The 22,239-nt window shown below is 37.1% G+C and overlaps 1 protein-coding gene across 1 annotated transcript in view; it reads left to right on the top strand.

Annotated features, from left to right (window-relative positions):
• Positions 1-476: 476 nt before the first annotated feature.
• The window catches only part of LOC120634180 (facilitated trehalose transporter Tret1-like), a 32,296-nt gene continuing 10,533 nt past the window's right edge, over positions 477-22,239 (top strand). The window contains exon 1 of the mRNA XM_039904613.1: positions 477-862. The gene's annotated coding sequence lies outside the window, so the exon portion shown is untranslated. The remainder of the gene's footprint in view (positions 863-22,239) is intronic.

Here is a 22,239-nt window from a genome sequence, read left to right as displayed (position 1 = left end):
TATAAATTATACGAGCGCTTTGTTGCAATCACACTCTACAAATTACCTTTTTCTAAAGATAATTATTAGGTACTGAACTAAAGATTACGTTTGGAAAGTAATTTTAAAAATGGGTATACGATTCTTGGCGGGAAGCGTGGGAATTATAAAAAAACTTTTGGAAGTTTTTTATTACTTGCGTAGAAAGTTTGAAGGTATTTAAAATATAATTTAAATTAATGTACTTTAACGAATTTTATGTAGTAGTGTAGATTATGTAGTAAATAAAAAAATATTGATTATCATTTGGAAAAGGTTCAACACCTAATATTTTATTTTTGTTAGCGTTATTATTTAATCTTTAATTACATAATTAATGATAACTGTAGTAGGTAATAACGATAGGTTCGTTATCTGTACGCACATATTAAACACTGTTTCTCAAATGAAATCAGTAAAATCTACTAAAAAAAACAGGCTGTAATATTTGCGAACGAAGTTGAACAAAGAATAATGTCACAAACCTAAAGAAAGACTAAAATCATACTAAGACTTCAATTTTGTAATCGATATAAAAATCATTACAATTTTCAAATTAAGAATCTAAACAAACAGGTGAATTTAAATATCGTTCAGTGTGTTTGACAGCGGACGCCGGCAATTCAGGCGTGTTTAAAATTATTTGGCCAGTGTTCCCAAAACTGGCGCGTACGTCTACCGTGTTCGTTATACTCCCGCGCTGCGGTCATACGCATTACGTAATTTAAAAAAAAAAGTGTAATCGATTACATGACTTTTTCATAAAATAGCCAGTGTTCTAAGATACTTTGTGCATTTATTTAAATTGTTAAGTGGTTCATAGCATCTATTTATTTTAACTGTGGTAAGTACATTTTTTTTTTATTTATAAAGTTAAAATGATAAGATATAATATACACGTTTTATAAATTTTTATTGAATGTATTTTTCAATGAAAATGTACAAATCGTGTATATTATATTTAAAACGTTTTTTATATCAATGAATTAATATTTCAAAATCAATCGTTTTTAAAAAAACAAGAATTATAAGTTTAAATATAGGTATTGTAAGATTATTGTGGCCATGCTTTAGAAGAAGATTTCTAGATAATTCGATAGATATTTATCGTGTTACCCGCATTTTCTACGTAATTAATTTCGCGATTTTTATCGTATTGTTCCCAATTTTATCGTGATGATTTTAATCTTAATTGATTATTTTAGTAATTTATGTAGGTGAATTTGGTAAATTTAATATTCAATACTTATTGCGAATATGTAATCTGCACATATTCTTCTTGTTAAACGTAGCCCATGTACCTACCTGCCTACTTGCATATTCTATTTACCGTGTAGGTTGATCAAGAATAAAATAAGGTTTTACCTACTGGAACGGAGATTATATGTACCTATATGCATTTGGCATTTAATTCCAGTTTGTTTGTCATATATATATCTTTATATATATATTTCTTGTGTGAGTGTGTATGTCACTGAACTCGTCCTAAACGGCTGGACCGATTTGAATTTTTTGGTATGCGTTTGGGTGGCACTCTGGATGGTTTAAATTCACAAATCAGACTGACAGGTGGCGCTGTCACCTAGTATATATATATTAATTTTAAACTTCTCTGTCGATTTATATCTATTTACTTTGTGCTTGTGGTTCTGAAAAATACTCGAAAAACACAGTTCTCCAATCCAAATTCTGCAGGCCTATTGTGTAGGTACAACAGTATGTATGAAATGGAACTTGCCATTAAATACCTGTCCAACTATTCGCTTCGCAGTGTGTAAACTCAGTTGTCAACCGAGATGGTGTGATAGGCGATAATTATCATTTGAAAATTGGCTCGTTGGCCTAGTGTTTAGAATGTTGGACTGCAGAGCACAAGGTCCTGGGTTCGACCCCACGTCGGCAATCGCGTAATATTGGATTTTCTATCAAGAAATTCTTAGTAGGTTTCCAGCCCAGAGTTTAGAAATTGGCGTTGATTGACCTACGTGCCTGAGAGGGCACGTAAAGCTGTCGGTTCTGCGCCTGGTCTCCTGTCGTATCCGATCTGGTGTTCCATCGGATTAAATAAATGTACTAAATAAATATACTACGACAATACACACACCGCCATCTAGCCCCAAAGTAAGCGTAGCTTGTGTTATGGGTGCTAAGATGACTGATGAATATTGTTTCAATGAATAATATACATAAATACTGATAAAATACATATAAACACCCAGACACTGAAAAACATTCCTGTTCATCAAACAAACATTTTCCAGTTGTGGGAATCGAACCCACGGCCTTTGACTCAGAAGGCAGGGTCGCTGCGCACTGCGCCAATCGGCCGTCGAAATTATGACAGTGATATAGTTATTTACGCACACGCTTGTGCTCGATAATATCTCCCGCGTAGTTGGAAAATCTTTCTGAAGATTGACCTCAAAGACTACGAAATATTGGTTTAAAAGTTGTGTGATGATGACATCCAGTTTCTAACGTAATATCATAATATCTAGACAGATACAGAAAAAGCCTGCAAGTTCTTGGTCATTACCAACTAATTAATTCACCATTTTTGGGGGGGGCGTCCATCTTGGACTGATTTGATCCACAGCTAAGAACACTCCTGACTAATTAATACACTGTTCACCTTAAAGACAACCCAAAAGTAATAGTCATCATCATCATCATATCAACCCATTACCGGTTCACCACAGGGCAGGGGTCCTCCAACGATGGGAAGGGCCCACCACGCTGGCCCAGAACGGATTGGTGGTCTCCACACTCATTTGAGAACATTATGGAGAACTCTCGTGCATACAGGTTTCTGTTGTATGTTTTCCTTCGCCGTTGAAGCAAGATATATTAAATTATAATTTTAAAAAGTTAGTGTGTGCTGGGATTCGAACTCGGCCTACTACCACTGGTCTATCACCGCTTCTCAATAATAAGAGTATAAATTAAGCAGTTATATAAACATAAGTCATATTAATAATTTTATCATTTCCATAAAAGTAATCTACTTAAAATAAACAAAAGATATCGCAAATGTCGGGAACTTTGAACTTTGTATTTTAAAACAGATAGCTGGCATATATAGTATGACCATACCACTAATAAGTGGTATTCAAAGCAAGCTGTATCTTTGAAATGTAGGCATACCTACCTACTAATATTCAGACAAAAATATATCACATTGTTAAGACCATAAATCAATTTATGGCGCAATTCAAAACACGGTTTCTGTATTTTTGTAGCATAAAAAAAATCCTAGCCTATCTCTCTTGGCCGAACTGCATTTTTTTTTGACATGCGTTAGATCCACGGGAACAGGCCTAGTTGATATTTCGTTGACAACAACTTGCTCTACGGCTCTGGGATCAAAACCTTTAATGACTTCTCTCTTTTGTTCGATAAGTTGAGTTATAGTTAAGTAGTTCTTTAACTACTATCAGAATAAACAATACCGGTTGAGGGAGCACTACTATACAAAAGTGTATTAAGGAGCTTTTTTTTGCGAGTAATCAAATTCAAATTCAAATTCATTTATTTCAAGTAGGCCTACTTTATAAGCACTTTTGAAACGTCAAGTATGTATGTTTGTGTGACTCTACCACCGATTCGGAAAGCAGATTCTACCGAGAAGAGCCGGCAAGAAACTCAGTAGTTGCTCTTTTCCAACATCAACATTTACAATCATATTGCTATCTTGCGGGAGATGAGAGCGAGGCTGGTTGCTTCCATTCTACCTTGTCATTGAGGAATTCTTCAAATGTATAGTAACCTCGCTGTACTAGATGCGTTTATCTATCTAATCGTTTAAATTATTTCAAAATAAGCTAAAAAGCATTGTTTAAATTACCTATCACTGCGCCAACTTTATTTACGTACTAAAAGCTGTTAGTTTAAACTGCTAGTTTTGTATCACACAAACTAGATAATATATTACTACTTATTTTATAGACGCGGTGATAAGGCTAGTGAGTAAGGCTTTTGTGAAGACTGAGTTTGTATTGATCTTAAATTTTTTCTTATTCAACTAAAAATGTTTTATTCATGTAGACCTTATCACAGGCACTTATGAAACGTTCATACATTTAACATGGTAATATTAATGTCAGGTAATTAATGGTGATATCTGCATTCGCTAACTTAAAACTAAAGCTACGAAGGTTCCAAACGCGTCCTGGTCTAAGAAGAAGCCCACAACAAACTTAGCCGGGTGTTTTTTTTTTGTTACCACCATCTAGCACTGTCATTTAAAATTATTAGAAGAGCAACCTGGTTAGAGCAATCATTCACACCCAAGCTTTTTTATCGTTTACGTAGTCCTTCATAATATAATAGGACAAAGTTACATAAGACCGCAGTACTTATTTCTGTGCCTGGAAATTTGACAAACTTAATATCTAGACATGAGTAGGTATCGCTTTTACAGCGCCCCCATGTGGAATAAATAACCTTAGACATCTAGTACCAGTTTAATGTAAACGAGAATACCAAAATAAATATAAATAAATATATAAATATACTACGACAATACACACAACGCCATCTAGCCTCAAAGTAAGCGTAGCTTGTGTTATGGGTACTAAGATGACTGATAAATATTTTTATGAATAACCACCCAGACACTGAAAAACATTCATGTGGGAATCGAACCCACGGACCTGGACTCAGAAAGCTAATCGGCCGCTAATCGTCCAAAAATAGGAAATAAGGGTTTATGTGAGGTGATGCTCAAAGTGTTTTTTTTAAATGTATGTCCGGGTTCAACTCCGTCATTTATAGCCGGACTTGCACAACTTGTTTCTGTTCCGAAAGCCTTTATTTCGAAATGGTCCCATTTAAATAACATCTACATCAGCACGGCTAGCGTGGATAGGAGACAAATACATACCCGGGGAAAGAATAAAGAATTATATTCTCCTACAGCTTCATCAACGCTCAGAGAATTGTCGCACAAGTTGAAATAATATCCAAATAATATATGTGTTATTAGCTGTTTCCCGCGACTTCGTCTGCGTTTGATTTTGTTTTGATGTGGCATTAAATTTAGTTGTAGATCTAAAAAAAATTTAAGTATGTAGTATCTTTAAGCCTTAAATGAGGGGTTTGCTGCTGTCCGCTGAGGAGTTCAGTCCTCTATCTCCAACCACCGTTTGAGCAAAATTAAACACATATTATAACCTCTATAGTACAAAAATAATTATTTAAATCAGTTATAATTTGTCGGTGTTATGGTGTAAAATCGTCAAACACTCATCCCCTCTCCCAAAGGAACCGAGTTTAATGTCGGGATAAAAAGTATCCTATATTACTTTTAACACTTTCATGAATATGTGTACAAAGTTTCATGAGGATCGGTTATGTAGTTTTTGCGTGAAAGCGTAACAAACAAACTTACATTGACATTTATAATATTAGTAGGGACAATAAACGGGGGTAAACTTCTCCTATTATATATTCCCGCGCTTTAGTAGGTGAACACGTTAATGATATCCTTTGATAAAATCGGGGGATATAATTTTTATCTCCCGCCCGTGCTAGCCCTGCTGCTGGTGTATTCAGCACAGGGTATTGTGGAACTCCCTACTTTTGTAGGTGCCTTCTGAATCAGAATAAATCAACCACGATTGCAGCTATCGCTTAAATATTCACTTACTAACATATTTCTGTATACGTTTAATTCTAAATTCCCTATCTTGTTCTTATCAAATTCCGTTGACTTGACCACAGTGGCGTGCACTTCATACAAGCACAAAAGCACTGCCTACCCTAAAATTGATATACAACTTCTATAGGAGGAGGATTTTTGCAGTTTTACGCAATTTTCCCGCTGTATGCATACCCTGGCAAGAAAAGCAGTGCACGCCACTGCTTGACCGCTAGCGTATAGAGTGGAATAAGTGTTAAATTCTATACTCAAACCACAACGTATTAATAACATTTAATTGTCTACGTTCCGGAAACCTAGATCTTAGATGTAACGTTAAACCTGGTATATATACTTAGGCCGGACATCGAACTAAACACTGATTCCCAAGTAGGTATTGGTACAACTAGAGTAGGGCTCCGAACTTGGGCGACGCAAAAGATACAGATGTCGCAGGTTTTGTGCGATACTTTGAAAAAAACATCTGAAGATCACCAAGTACGGCCATCCCATTGTTGGGGTATAATTTTTCATAATTCAATTCAATGAATTAAAACCAATTTAATCAATTCAATGAACTAAATATGTTAACATTGTTTTTTAAAAATATACTTCTTTTGGCGCGTTAAGGAAAAATGATGAGAGTAATTTTTTGCGATGTTCGCGCACACCGTCACAAAAAACCGACACCCTGAAGTTAGCTATAAGGTTTAACAGTGTACACTTTGAATTGTCAAAGTACAAAAAAAAATCAAATTTCTAATGTTGAGTCAAACTTGGTATTCCGATAACTATCTATTAGTGTTCCAAATTTAACTATGTTTATTATGTCCATTTCTTTATTTATGTAGAATATTTCATTTATGATATCTAAATAAACTTTATTTAACTAGATAGTGCGCTATAATAAACTTTCAATGTAGGAAATATCTTTTTTTCTATTGTTAGTTTCGTTTCTTCCATAAACGTAGCATAAGGCGAAAGTTAAATTTATTGAAAACATTTTTATTTTGTTGCGCCAAAGTATAACGCGTGTAAATAGATACACACACGTTTTTTATTATAGTTTTATTAGTTTCATTATGAGGACGTTTTGTTTTGTGCGCATATCTGCCTAAATAACGAGTACCCTACTATTTTAATTACAGCCCATTTTTTCAGTCTTTTCATTAATTTTTCATGTTTTAGAATGTAACAAAAAACAAGTGTAATAAAATAAATGAAAGCGAACAAAATAAAAAGAGATGTTCTTTACGTTAGTGTGTTTTTATTATTTTCTTAACAATTTGAAATAAACTTTGCACTAAATAGTTTACGAAAATATTCTTTACATTATTAGACAGATATTAAAAAATAGACTATAGGTATATACTGGAACTTGAGATAACGCGGGTGAAACCGTAGGATACAGCTAATTATTTTTACATCCGTGTCCATATCCAGATCAGAATGCCTAGTGTGATATTACTGTTAATATCAACCATCGTCTATCCATTCGACAGCGTAAATTGTTAAATTTAACTGTTCGTTGTATGGAATCGAGAGAGCGCCATCTAGTGGCAATACTGGGAAACAGTATTAAACGAAAACGAAGAACTCTGAGACATATCAATAACATACTTGACATAATAATATAGGTACCTATGATTGGTTGAATTGCGCAAACTGGCGGTATCAACAAAAGGATACCGGTAAAATTCATGAGGCCAATCAATCAACCGAAAAATCTATTTCCATGGCCTTCATAAGCCGTACCGTAACGAGATGCGAGGGTCATGGTGAAAGATGTATGATTACCTGTAGGTAATCACTGAATAATTAGAATTAGAATTTTTATTGTTTAAATGAATGGAAAATCTCTATACGAGTCCACTAGCTTTTACCCGATAGGCTTCGCTCGCGTGGTAATTTGAAAAACTGCCAAGGTTACGTGATTTTTGGCATAGAGGTAGTTATGAGCTACTTTTTATCCCAGAAAAATGCGTAAGCGTATCTTCCCATGGAAACTGTGCATTTTTCAATTTCGGTGAAATTTTTGTGCAATTAACATTGGTAGAATTCAAATTCAAATACATATTCAAAAATGTCTTATTTATGTAGACCTTATAGCACGGCCTCCATGAGTTGTAGGCCCGCGGGTGGCGAATTAAAGGGGAATTTTGTCACCCAACTAATGACAGGCCTAAGAAGGTGGCGTGCCGTGTAGCGCACGCCTCTCTGGAGGATTTGCAATCAGGCCATTGATGATAGGCCATGCACTGGGGGGGTCAAAACCTTGGCGAGAGTGCGGTGAATACGCAAGTGAACCCCGTGCCTTCACTTATAGGTCTATCGAGGGACACACAGAGTTTTTAGTAGGTGCAAGTCCCACATAACTACTCCGTTTCCCCCAACGGAGTGGTATGCGTCAGGCATTTTCTCTGTATAAAAAAAAGGCACTTATGAAGCGTTCATACATTTAAGAAGTTAACACTAATGTTAGGTGATGGTGATAACGGCATTCGTTAACTTAAAACTAAAGCTCCAAACGCGCCCTAAGAAGAGCCCACAACAAACTTAGCCAGGTAGAAATACTTACACTATACACTCAGCCTGTGGCGTGCGCTGGGTTTCCTACTAGGGTATGCATACAGCAGGAAAATTGCATAAAACGGCAAAAATCCTCCACCTATACTAGTTATATTTATATATTAGTTTTAGAGTAGGCAGTGCTTTTTTGAATGCATGAAGTGCACACTGTACTCAGTAAGGGGTTAGGGATAAACGATCGTGACGTGGTCATAGTAGGTAACTAAATAATGGCGTCGTGCCAATAAACAGGAAATCTAATTAAGTACGATTACAAACAAAGTATACTTATTCTACTATCATGTTATTGGCAGATCGGTATATTTAGATATTCTCCTAATACTATAAAGAGCTGTTTCTTCATCATCATCAAATCAACCGATAGACGTCCACTGCTGGACATAGGTCTTTTGTAGGGAGTTCCAAATTCCACGGTTCTGGGTCGCTTGTATCAGCGTCTCCCCGCGACTCGCTTGGTGTCTGTCCACCACACCGCGTTACACGCACAGACTTGATTGCTACCTCTGACCCTTGGGCAGGACGGGGGTTATATAGGACTCACACCTCTAAAGAAGGTATACCCAAACTAAAAACCACCACAGCATATCCCCCTTGTTGGCTTTGTTAGACACTCGGGGAACCCGTTATATACCTCCCGGACGTCTACCAACCACTCACACCGATTGTTGGGGCTCCCGCGCTAGCGAGGAGGTTATCAGGACAGTTTGAACCCCCCCCTCAGACCGTAGAGGCTTGTGTAGTGACGGGTAGCTAGTATCATCTATAGCCTATAACAGTATATTGCTGGCTTAAACTCCTCTCCAATTGGAAGCTAGCTAATAGTAGCAAAAAAGAAGCCGCGTCTTCTTTGCTACTATTAGCTCTATCTATGTTACAACGCGAACTTAGTCACGTATATATAAGGTAAACAAATTGAGGAAAATCGTATACTTACTTATAAAAATGTTGTAATAAAGGATTATCCCTAAAATATTCTGGCGTGCGGTAAAACACATCTGGGGTTTACCACCAGCGACTTCAACTATAAACTCGTAAGTAGGTACATTTGATTGTACATTTGAGCATTTCTTGTAAGTCGACTGTTTATATCCACTTTTTGTGTATATAGACTAATATGTTGTCACAAGTTAACCCTTGACTGCAATCTCACTTAAAGCATTAAGTAAATAACGGGCTAACCTGTTTTTTAAATTTTTTTATTCCACTCCGAGTTCGCCTGCAATCTCTCCTGGTGGTAAGTAATGATGCAGTCTAAGTTGGTAGCGGGCTTACCTGTTACGGAGTATGGTAGTCATACCCCTAATCGGTTTCCACGCGACATCGCACCGGAACACTAAATTACTTAGCGACACGCCATTGTCGGAAGGGTGGTAACTAGCCGCGGCCAATGCCTGCCACCGAACCAGACTAGAGAAAATTCAGAAATGATGTATTTCCAAGTAGCCCCTTCTGGAAATCGAACTCGGAACCTCTTACTTGAATTCAAAGCGCTCACCGTAGCGTCAGAGAGGTTCGCGAAAGTCGAAGGTGTTCGGGTATAGCAGTTATAAGTTATACGCCTAATCTGTTTAAATGTAGCATCGTACCGAAACGCTAAATTGCTTGGCGGCACGTCGGTAGGGTACTTGCCAGGAAGGTCGTCGACAGCTTAATGTAATAACTATACCTATATCACGATATCTAGGAAATCGAGTAAACCATATCAGTGTCATCAACATGTCAAACACTGATAGCGTCTCTTGTAACTAAACGATGGTCTAATGGACTCTAATCATTCTAATCGATACCGACAGTAGGGGCGGGATCCCCACTTACATACATACGGCTTGCTTGACGTACAATGAATAGTTGTTTAACAATTATTCATTGTAAAGTCAAAATCTCCTGAGGATGCTCCGGTTTCGAAGCGAAACGTGCGTAAAGGGTACATTGCCGAGGACTGTTTGGTGTGGAGTATACGGATTGAAGTAATTATAAATTACACCATACAGATTCTGCTGCTGTACGCGGAGTATAGCAAATTAAGCTTAATTTTCATAATATATTATGGATTTCCGAAAAGTAACGCCTGCTTCTATCCAATAATTCTTGTATCATTATTTCTTATGAAATTGCAATGATGTAACAGAAGACCTCAAATTCTTATACCTGTTACGTAAATTACGATATCCTATCATATACCTAAATGCGAAAAAGTGATAGCCCAGTGAAGCGGTGATAGCCAAGTGAGTAGGCCACCTACAGAGCACGGGTCTTCTTCCACAATGAGAAGAGGTTGAGGCCATAGTCCACCACGCTGGCCCAGTGGGGATGGTGGACTCCATACGCCTTTGAGAACATTACGTAGGACTCTCAGGCATGCAGGTTTCCACGATGTTTTCCTCCACCGTTGTAGCAAGTGATATCTTAAATTCTTAAATCGCACATTACTTGAAAAGTTGAGAAGAGAGATGCGTGGTGGGATTCGAACTTGGCCCCCGAATGTGAAGTCGAGCTTCTAACCACTGCGCTGTCACAGCTTACTAAAGTGGTGGACACGACTAATTTTGAAGCAGCATACGATCGCACATATCGGGATCCCCGAATGTGAAGTCGAGCTCGCATTCGGCGATCTGAGCGATCTGCTCAGCTTCTGGAGTGAGCTCGGCTGGCTGGAGTGACTCAGCGGGGAGCCGTTACCAGTGGCACTACGTACAACGGAAGGTTTCGGCCGACCAAGTAAGGAGACAAGCCCAGAGAAAGAAAAAGAAGAAGAAGAAGTTAAGTCGAGCCCAATGATCTATCACAGCTTCTTGAAATGAATACAAGTTGTTAAATCGCTAAAACTAACACTGTAATAAAACTGAGTATAAAACAAAACTGTTTTTTTTAATAAAACAGATTTTTAGTACATTAATTGTGAGCATAAAACGTTGAGGGTCACAATCAAACAATTGCCAGTGGCCTGTTATCTGTTGTAACAATATAATGTTGATAACGCGATCGGTTCATATTGTTTTAAAGGCAGAAACTTGGAACTGTGTATATACAGAGTACAGAATCAAGAGCATACAGAACCCTCATACAACCATTATTGCATATAGTGCATTGTCTCCAAAAACAGTGAAAATGCCCCGCGCACGTCGTAAGAATGTTTAAATATACGACGTGTAAATGAAATACTTGTAAAGGCTGCATTAGTATATTTCGTAAGGAATCCGACAGCAAAAATATTAAATCAAAAGAAGCATATTATTTTTTCTTATAAACGAATTCAAAACATTCTAAGTGTTTACTTTTGACAACCCTATTGACGATAAAAACCGACACGCGCATAGCACCTACGCTGCGCAACGCGTAACTTATAAAATGATAAGTCACTTGATTTTAATTTTGCATGTGATGTTTTGGCCGTATCTGATTTTGTTTCAGGTAAAACTATGGCAATGGTTTACTCAAAAACTATTAGCGTTTCGGTTTCACAGATAAGTCTCAGAGACAGTAGAACTCTGAAGCCTCTAAAGTATTATTTCGTTTTTCATTTGCACGTTATATAGATTACTTATGTATTGCTATACCTTTGTTAGAATACTACTGGAATGCATCATAACTCAGTGGTCCACTTTTAAATTGAGGAAGTCGTCCAATTCTGTCTTATTGTTGAGTGGGTCGTAATGTAAGTACGATAACATTTCTGATAATCGCCGGTGACTATGGTCGATTATGACATGATGAAATAAAATATATATATATATATATATATATAGTTTAACTATGTTTTGAACATTGTTCTCGCAGCAACGCTTTGATGACTGAACCGATTTGACGGTTTTTTTGGTGTTATTATACTCAATACTAGGCTAGCGTAGAAAAAAAGAAAATAAGGAAAACCCCAAAAGGAACGTAAGATTTTCGTGGTTAATCAACGTTATTTGAAAAAAAGAGTGCGTAGTAAGCGGAAGAATGCGGTGGAGCAATGCCGCATTTGGTAATGCCAAGCAATATAACCCCTAGTGTCATATGATCGCCTGGTAATGGAGTACGATCATATACGAAAAGGATTGCCTTATTTGAAACCATTGTTCTACTTACTTTGTAAGAAAAGCTGTTAATATAAATTCATATTGGTCAGCTTTAGCGTTGATTAGTATCTAGTAAATAAAATTCTGATAGCGAGGATGTTAAAAGATTTTTTAAAGGAGTCTTTCGTTTTAGAGCGCCAAAACCAAAGTATGACGAGACTTGGGATACTTCGTTGGTCTTAAACATTCTAAAAAATTAGTTTACGCTTTTAGCACTCATTACTGCACAAAGAGTGCAAACATTATCAAAAATAAAAGTTTGTAACATTCCCAATTAAAATTAAAATCCCGGATTTAATTAAAACCCTTGTTAGTCATTCCATTCATTAAAGAAAAACCTGAGATTGGTTCAAATCACTAAGTCATCATATATAAACATGAAAAATCGCTAAATGAAATTTATTTTTTTGCTCTCCGAGGAGTTGATTGCCATTAGGTAGGATAGGAAGTCCACTGAAAGAAAAGAAGGAAACAAAGGTTTTATAAAGCCCTCGGAAGTATTATAAATCTGTCAGATTGATAATTAATTTCCATTCACGTGTATTTTTAATCCCCGACGCAAAAACGGCGGAGTTTTATAAGTTAAACGTGTCTTTGTGTATGTGTGCCTGTCTGTCTCTGTAACATCGTATTTCACGGACGGATGAAACAATTTGAATTGCGTTTTTCTGTTTGAAAGGTGAATTAGTTAGTAAATCGGCCCAAGATGGCCGCTGCGGCAAAATGGAGGATAACATATTTATTCAGAAGTCCCTCAATATGGATATCAAATGAAAGGGCTTGACTAGTAAAATAGACTACGAAAAATTTCCAATCCAAGATGGCCGCCGTCACAACATGTTAAATGAATGAGTGATGTGATAGAGCTTGACTAGTAGAATAATATAAAAATATAGTGTATATTGAAAGTTTTAATAATTTTTTATTTCTTTTATTATTTGGATATTAACTGTCGTTTAAATTCAGCAGCAAACCCCCAAATTCCATAGTGTAATTTAAATTCAGAAGTTTCATGTTGAACACAATCGAACGCCTTTGTAAAGTCATAGAAAATACGAAGCACATTACGTAATTGCTGCAAGGATTTGATTTAACTTTGTTACACTTCTAACTCAACACATCAGTCATCGGCAGGCCTGAGATTAAATAGAATTTGTGTTATTAATTTATAAAATGTTGCAGTTGTAGTCGTGATTAAATTGAGGTAAATTGAGGTTGATTGAGCGGTTCATTTCTAGCAAATATATAGTGTATATATTATAGTGTCGCAGCGAGGTGCGTTAAGACAGCGAATTTACAAAAGCTGCAGTGGTAATGGGCGGGGCACATAGCTCGGAGAACCGATGGACGTTGGGGTCTTAAGGCGCTGGAATGGCGACCCCGCACCGGTAAACGCAGCGTAGGTCGGCCCCCAACGAGGTGGACAGATGACATCAGGCGAGTAGCTGGGAGCCGCTGGAGACAAGCGGCCCAGGACCGTGTATTGTGGAACTCCCTACAAAAGACCTATGTCCAGCAGTGGACGTCAATTGGTTGAGGTGATGATAATATTCATCATGGTTTTTTAATAATATAAATGTGAATGTGTGCGTTGGTTTGTTTAGTTTTTTATCGTCGGCTTTACAACTGCAGCCATTTTGACAAAATATTGGATTTTACTAACGGGAATGTTCTACCCCAATGCTCATTTCTGCCGCAAACCAGCATTGTTGCAATGCTGTGTTCCATTCTGAAGGGCGTGTTGCAATGCTGTGTTCCATTCTGAAGGGCGTGCTGCAATGCTGTGTTCCATTGTGAAGGGCGTGTTTTCCGATGTTATTACAGGCACATGTAGCTTAACACCTACGCCTCTGGTGGATGGACACAGGGTGGTCAGTGGCGTGCACTTCATACATGCACAAAAGCATTGCATACCCTAAAATTAATAGATAACCCGTATAGGAGGAGAATTTTAGCCGTTATATTAAATTTTCTTGCAGTATGCATACCCTGGTAAGGAACCCAAGGCACGCCACTGAGGGTGGTCCTTCAATGACAACATAAAAAAAAATGTTATCTGTAAATATTTATTAATTGAATATTGCACCTCAAATAATCCTTACTGATGTTATTAATGTGAAAGTGTGTTTGTCTGTTTGTCCTTCCTGCAGGGCTAGCAAGGGTGGGAGATAAAAATTATATCCCCCGATTATATCCCCCGACAAGGGATATAATTAACGTGACCACCTGCTAAATCACTGATACATGGAATAGGAGAAGTTTACCCCCCCCGTTTATTAATACACATTTATTATTTGGATATTTCTACCACTAGTGCGTCGGTGCTCTGAGAGTTGATAAAGCTGTGTGAGAAGATTAACGTATATCCTTTCCCCGGGGACATAATTGTCTCCTGCCCATGCTAGCCGTGTGTACGCCTTACGCACCCAAGCTACTTTTTATGCCAAGAAATCAAATAGTTCCCACGGGATTTGTAATAAAACCTAAAAAAGAGGCAGACGGAGAACGGCTAGTTTAAAATATTGTATTGGGTAGGACTTCGGCTTCAGTGGGCCTAGTTTGAATCTTAGTACGCACCTCTAACTTTTCTAAGTTATGTGCGTTTTAAGCAATTTAAATATAACTAGCTTCAACGGTGAAGGAAAACATCGAGTGGAAACTTGCACGCTTGAGAGTTATCCATAATGTTCTCAAAGGTGTATGGAGTCCACTGTTGCGTACTGGGCCAGCGTGGTGGACTTTAAACCCTTTTCATTGTGGGAGGAGAATAACATAATTGGTTGATATGACGATGTCCAGTAACATAACAATATGACTGCTAATGAGACCGGCCTGCAACACAAACTGCAGTTTTTAATGCACGTTATGTTTCCCGCCTTTGTTCGCCGCGGGTCAGTTGTAGTGGACTTGTTGATGAGTTGCAATGGACTCAAACGAGGGTACGTCGACTCATCCTGTTTACTTGTGCACTGGAGGTGAGGTCGCGTGTTTTGACATCATTATAATTTTATTTTTCCCATTTTTCCTATCTCTTCTTAGTTTTAAACAATCTATACATTATTTTGTTTTAAAAGTTATACCAAGAAATAAATAAAAAGAAATAAAATGTAAAAAATGTTTTTCCAAAAAAAAAAGAGTATATCCAATGAGTAATTGTTAAGGAGACTCCTCAGGAGCATCCTCAGATGATGTTGACTTTACAATAAATAATTGTTAAGTCTTAAGTTAAGTCAACATCTCCTGAAGATTCTCCGATTTCGGAGCGAAACGTGCGTAGAGTGTACCTTGCCGAAGATCTGTTTGGGATACCATACGGATTCACCTGCTTTTCGCGGAGTATAGCAAATTAAGCTTAATTTTCATAATATATCATTGATTTCCGCAAAGTAACGCCTTCTTCTATCCAAAACAACCAATAGCAATTTATTTTTATCTATGTTAAGATAAAGATTATTTTTTAATACAGTCTTTCTACATATCCATCTATCTTTTTCACCGATTGTCAAGAACCAGTAGTAGTGTTCCGAAGGAGTGAAGTGATAACCAAAGGCGCCAAATCTCACCAAGTTGATAAGTGATAGTGACAAGTACCCACTCGACGTGACCTTCGATATGCCTTGACTGACGTGTGACATGACGGTGCGTTTGCAAACCACGATATGCGTACCTTGTATTAGGCAAGGAAGGCTGAAAATAAGATACTAGACTTCTTTAGGGATATATTTTAATTTATTTCGAATGTTAACGACCGATTGGCGCAGTGGGCAGCCCAGCTTTCTGGGTCCAAGGCCGTGGGTTCGATTCTCACTGGAAAATGTTTGTGTCATGAACATGATTGTTTTTCATTGCCTGCGTGTTGATATATATTACAAGTATTTATGTATATTATCTGTTATAATATTCCTAAGTCATCTTAGTAAATAACACAAGCAACGCTTACTTTGGGGCATACTACGACAATACGCACAGCGCCATCTAGCCCCAAAGTAAGCGTAGCTTGTATTATGGGTACTAAGATAGCTGATGAATATTTTCATGTATATAATACACATAAATACTTATAATATACAGATAAACACCCAGACACGGAATAATATTCGCGTTCATCACCCAAACAGTTTTTCCAGTTGTGGGAATCGAACCCACGGACATAGATGCAGAAAGCAGGGTCGCAGCCCACTCCGCCAACCGGCTGTCAATATGTACAAAACATAAAAAAATAACTGTCATTTTGAATCGTTCTTCAATTCATTACATCAACCCATTCCCGGCCCACTACAAACCACGGGTCTCCTCTCACAATGAGAAGGGGTTCTTCTTCTTCTTCTTCTGGGCAGTTTCCGCACGTAAGCGCTTCGCTTGTTGTACGTGAAATTTTCCATTGTTGCTCGCTACTCCAGCCATCCAAGCTCGTTCCAGAATCCCAGCATGCCGCCCAGGTTGCTGAGGACTTCTGGGATAGTGGCTGGTGATCCCAGGTAGATCTCGTGTTGCTCTGTCACGCCCGTGCACTCCAGCATCACGTGCGTAGGTGTTTCATTCTCCTCCAACCATGCTCTGCAAAGAGGGCTGTCGGTGACACCTATAATGGAAAGATGTCTGTTTAAGGAGCTATGCCCTGTTATGAGTCCCACCACCTTCCTAAGTTTGCTTCTATCCAGGCGGAGTAGTTTGTTAGTTAGATGTTGGTTTAGGTTAGGGAAAGCTATTTTGATTTGTTTACAATCTTTTGCATTGGCCCAAAGTTGGGAATGCTCCCTTTGTTTGTTCATGTAGCCATGTTTTGTACTCACTGAACGGAATTGGTACGATCGGTTCTGGCCCTACTACCTTCAGTGTTGTGGCTTGGCGAGCTAGTGAGTCCGCCGCTTCGTTGCCTGGGTTCCCGTCATGCCCTTTGACCCACCTTAGGGTGTCGTCATTAGAGGCAGCGAGTGTTTCCAGGGCGTTGTGGCAGTCGTATATGAGATTAGAGGTTGTGCTGCTGCTGGCCAGGGAACGAAGAACCGTTTGGCTGTCAGAGTTTATGATTATTTTATTGTTCATTACCTTTCTGTTTGTCATCGCTATGGCTGCAGTGGTGATGCCGACGCACTCTGCTTGGAAGACAAAGAAGGGGTTAAGGCCGTAGTCCACCACGCTGGCCCAGTGCGGATTGGTGGACTCCACACATTTGAGAACATGATGATGAACATGTCATGCAGATTTCCTCCAAACTTTTTCCTTCACTGTTGCAGTGATATTTCAATTACTTATAACTTCAATAGATGGGAATTCGAACTCGACCCCCCCCGAAAGTGAAGTCGATCTCCTAGCCAATGCGCTATCACCGCACCGTTCTTTAATTAGGTCTTACAAAAAAAAAAAGAGTCATTTTAAAATAAAATAAATAAATAAATAAATATACTACGACAATACACACATCGCCAGTAGCCCAATTTAAACGTAGCTTGTGTTATGGGTACTAAGAAGACTGATGAATATTTTTTATAAATAATATACGTAAATACTTAGAATATACATATAAACACCCAGACACTGAAAAACATTCATGCTCATCACACAAACATTTTCCAGTAGTGGGAATCGAACCCACGGCCTTGGACTCAGAAAGCAGGGTCGCTGCAAACTGCGCCAATCGGCCGTCATTTTGTTAACAAGAAAATATTACGACCGATAATCTTTGCCTTTTACAGTGCGTTATTGGGTAGCACGGAACAATTAAGTAATTAAGTAAGCTACATAACAACCCAGAATTAACGCGAGTGAATCCGCGGGTAACAACTAGTAATAAATTGTCATAACAAAAAATCAGATGTGTTTCCTCATAAATACAATCTAGGGTTATTCAAGGGGCGGATAAACAGATTCCTTAAAAGCCGGCAACGCATCGGTGGCTCCTCTGGTGCTGCAGATGTTTATGGGCGGCGGTGATCACTTATCATCAGGTGACCCATTTGCTCGTTTGCCCGCTATTAATGTAAAAAAAAAAAATCATTTCAAATATTCATATTTATATAGTCGCATTCATTATGAAATAATCATAAACGCGATTACTTTATAACCTATTGATGTTTTTACGTACGTTGTACAACTGCCGCTGGATTTACCTTATCTAAGGTAAAAGATACGCAATAAAAGTATAGATTGCCCACTCTATCTTTATTTAGGCTTAAGATTAGCGGCTACTGTTTATGATCGTCTATATAAGTCCGGATTAGAGTTGCTGGCTAATATCTTTTTATCTTTTTAGGGTAAGCAGAAGATGGGTATATACTCTAGGTCTCCCTTTCCTGGAGGAAAAGAGACCTGCGCCCAACATATCTAAGCCAATGGGCTGGCAACCAAGATTTTTTTGTAACATGTAAAAGATAATAATGTTGACTGTGTGTGATCATACTTTTTTTTCTTTGGTGTGGAAGGAGGAGGACGGATGTTATGTGGTACTCCCCCCTCTAAAGCGGGTAAACCCAAACTAATGACAAGGTTGCTTGGAAGCATCCGGCTCCGCTTTCATCTCTCACAAGATAGAAAAATGAATGTTAAAATGTAAATTGTTGATGTTGGAAAAGAGCAACTGCTGAGTTTCTTGCCGGCTTCTTCTCGGTAGAATCTGCCTTCCGAAACGGTGGTAGAGTCACTACAAAAGACAGACTTGACGTTTCGAAAGTACTTTAAATAAATGAATTTTGAATTTTGAAAAAAACACCATTGCATGTCCCTCTTATTGACTTTGTTACACTGTGGGCAATGACGTACATAGAGGCACAGGGTATGCAGATGATATAAAATAAAGAAAAACTCCAGTACGAGTTACGAAAATTTAAGGGCAGGCTTTTTATAACTCTTACAATGCCTATCCTTAAGTTTATTAAGTATAACTCATACCGGAGATTTATCATTTTATATTATTTGCATACCCTGTGCATATCCTCTATGCACGCCACTGACTGGCCTATCCTATGGAGATATACATATAACATCGCGGACTATTGTTTTTATCTTTTTAAGATATACATTCCGTAGTACATTAATTTAATATATCTCGTAAGGTTTAGCCAGCGTTTGCAATGTAAGAGCGCACGAAAATGGGTTTGTTAGGACGTCGCATTACATATCTTTGAATAACTTTCCTCTTCTATTATATTGACGGGCGATTGGCGGACCCTGCTTTCTGAGCCCAAGGCCGTGGTTTTGATTCCCACTACTGGAATCATAAAAAAAAAAAAACATCAATCATCTTAGTACACACAAGCTACGCTTACTTTGGGGCTAGGTGGCGATGTTTGTATTGTCTTAATATATTTATTTATTTATTATATGCATGTACAAAAAATGTCGGTACAATATTCTTACTCGTACTCTATAATTCTTCAACGACGTCACATTACAAATCTTTGAATTTCTTTTCTCCTCTATTATATTGACGGCCGATTGGCGCTGTTTGCAGCGACCCTGCTTTCTGAGCCCAAGGCCGTGGGTTCGACTCCCACTACAGGAAACATAAAAAAAAATTCATTAGTCATCTTAGTCCACACAAGCTACGCTTACTTTGGGGCTAGGTGGCGATGTGTGTATTGTCTTAATATATTTATTTAATTTTTATATGCATGTACAAAAAATTACGGTACAATATTCTTACTCGTACTCTATAATTCTTCAACGTCATATTACCATGACGTACAAGACTTGGTACCTTTAAAGGTAAAACATTAACATCTATTAGCACATATTATGTAATACATATGCATACACATTGCATTCCGTTTGTAATTGCAACGCAAGATTATGTAGAGATATAAGGATTATGAGAGATAATTTTTACTGTCACTATTTTTGCGTATTGTAAGCTTATTACATTTCTGACCTATTTACGAAACAAACATTTTGAGGTAATATTTGTTATACATACTGTATACTATTTTTGATGTTATACTTCTTTAGGCCCGACTAGGGAGTAACTCAGATTTTTTTCAAACGGATCAATTTTGAATAGCATAGTGAATAAAAATTCAACAATTCAAACAAAAAAATTAAATTGCAGTTTTTTGAAAATCTCTAAATAAACTTGTTTATTTATTACTTTTATAATGAATGAATCATTAATACAATTTCTGACGATTGCGACATTCTATACCTAATATTCAATGACAAGGTTATATTGACATGTGCTGATCTAACCTTCAATTTTCTTCTCTCAATTATTCTATTTAACAAATGAAAATATTTATAAAATGTGAAAGCGATATTAATGAATTTTAAATAGAATATAAAATGAAATAGTGAATATTAAATGTAATGGCGGAGGAACATTTTACTCTTTCATCAATAAATAATAATATAAGTTTTACTTCAATCGCGCGTAAAGGTTACACGCACACACTTTTTTTATACGAAGAAAATCGTAGGGCTGTATGTTCGTTTGACATCATATTTTTGTAGATAAGGCGGCTACTAGATTTCTAGAGATCATTTATTTCAAGTAGGCCTAAATAAAATTCCAATTAGAAAACACATATAATAATTACTAAGTAACATTAATATTTACAAAAAATATAAGCCTTCTAACTGTTAACTTATGGGCATGGTACCCAAAATGCTGGCGCTATTGTCCCTTTGAATTGCTAGACTTAGCCGTCATGCTAAATCCGAGCTCTTGGGTCACCAGACGTAAAGACAAGTTTTTGGGACACGATGTTAAATATTAATGATTATTTTTACTTGCATATTCATTCTTCAAAGTTTGCATGTTATTTTATTGTTTTATATCTTTAATTATAAATACATATTACCCAAAATATTTGAAGATCTCCCTCTCGCTTTGCAATGTATAAATGAAAAAGAACATATATTTTTAAGGAAATGTAAAAGACATTTGTTAGCTAACAGTGCAAAACAATGCCACTGTTCGATTAAGATTGTCTAAATGATTTACATTATGATTAAGTAGTTGAATATTTATAAAGATATATACTTGCGAACCCGCCATCCATCATCCTCACCATAAACGCATAGTTTCTAAGGGGATGGATAATTATGTTGGAAAATGTTTGTTATAATTTATTTGAAAAAAAAAATTTAAAAAAAAATAATTAAATGGAAACCAACAGCTATAATTATTACCTACTTAGTTGATACATTGGTTTAATTTAAACTAATAACACGTTTCTACAAATAAGAACTATGCAACGTGTAACCGAATTTCGAAATACTGTTGAAGGGTGCATAAGAATATTTCATAAGAAATCGCCCCGTGAAAGTATTAAATCATAAGAAGCATATTTATTTGTCCATACAAACTAATTCAAAACATTCTAAGTGTTTACTTGTGGCAACCCTATTGAAGATAAAAGACCGACACGCGCGTAGTACCTACACTACGCGACGCGTATCTAATAAAGTGACAGCAGACACATGATTTTAATTTTGCTTTTGTTAGGGCTGTATCTGATTTCCTTCAGTAAAAGTTATGGCAGTGGTCTACTCATAAACTATTTTTTAGGTTTTTGTTTTTAAAGATAAGTCTCAGAGACAGTACATAATGTACCTCTAAAGCCTGTGAAGTAATATTTACGTTGCATAAACAAGGGTAAATGGTATAACCCAGCTAAAATTCAGCAAATTATACCCACCTAAAAGTTAAATTTACCTAAAGAATGCAACAGTATTGTATGCATCTATGCGTACTAAGGGTTTTTGGTTGCTTTGAGGTTATGTTTTTGTCGGTATGGTATATTAAATTTAACCGTGTTTTCCTTCACCGATAAATCAAGTGATATTTAATTGCTTCAACTCGCCTAGTATTTCTTCTATTCTTATACATATAGTATTTCTTATATTCTTTAAAGGTTGTGTGTGTGACTAAAAATTATACGTTATTAAAAAATTAAAGGTAGGCAGTGCGTTCGTGCTTAGGTGAAGTGGAAGCCACAG

The sequence above is a fragment of the Pararge aegeria genome, chromosome 23, assembly GCF_905163445.1.
Source record: "Pararge aegeria chromosome 23, ilParAegt1.1, whole genome shotgun sequence".
Taxonomy (NCBI): domain Eukaryota; kingdom Metazoa; phylum Arthropoda; class Insecta; order Lepidoptera; family Nymphalidae; genus Pararge; species Pararge aegeria.
Note: the sequence above shows the minus strand (reverse complement) of the source record. Positions and strands in the feature narration are given on the sequence as shown.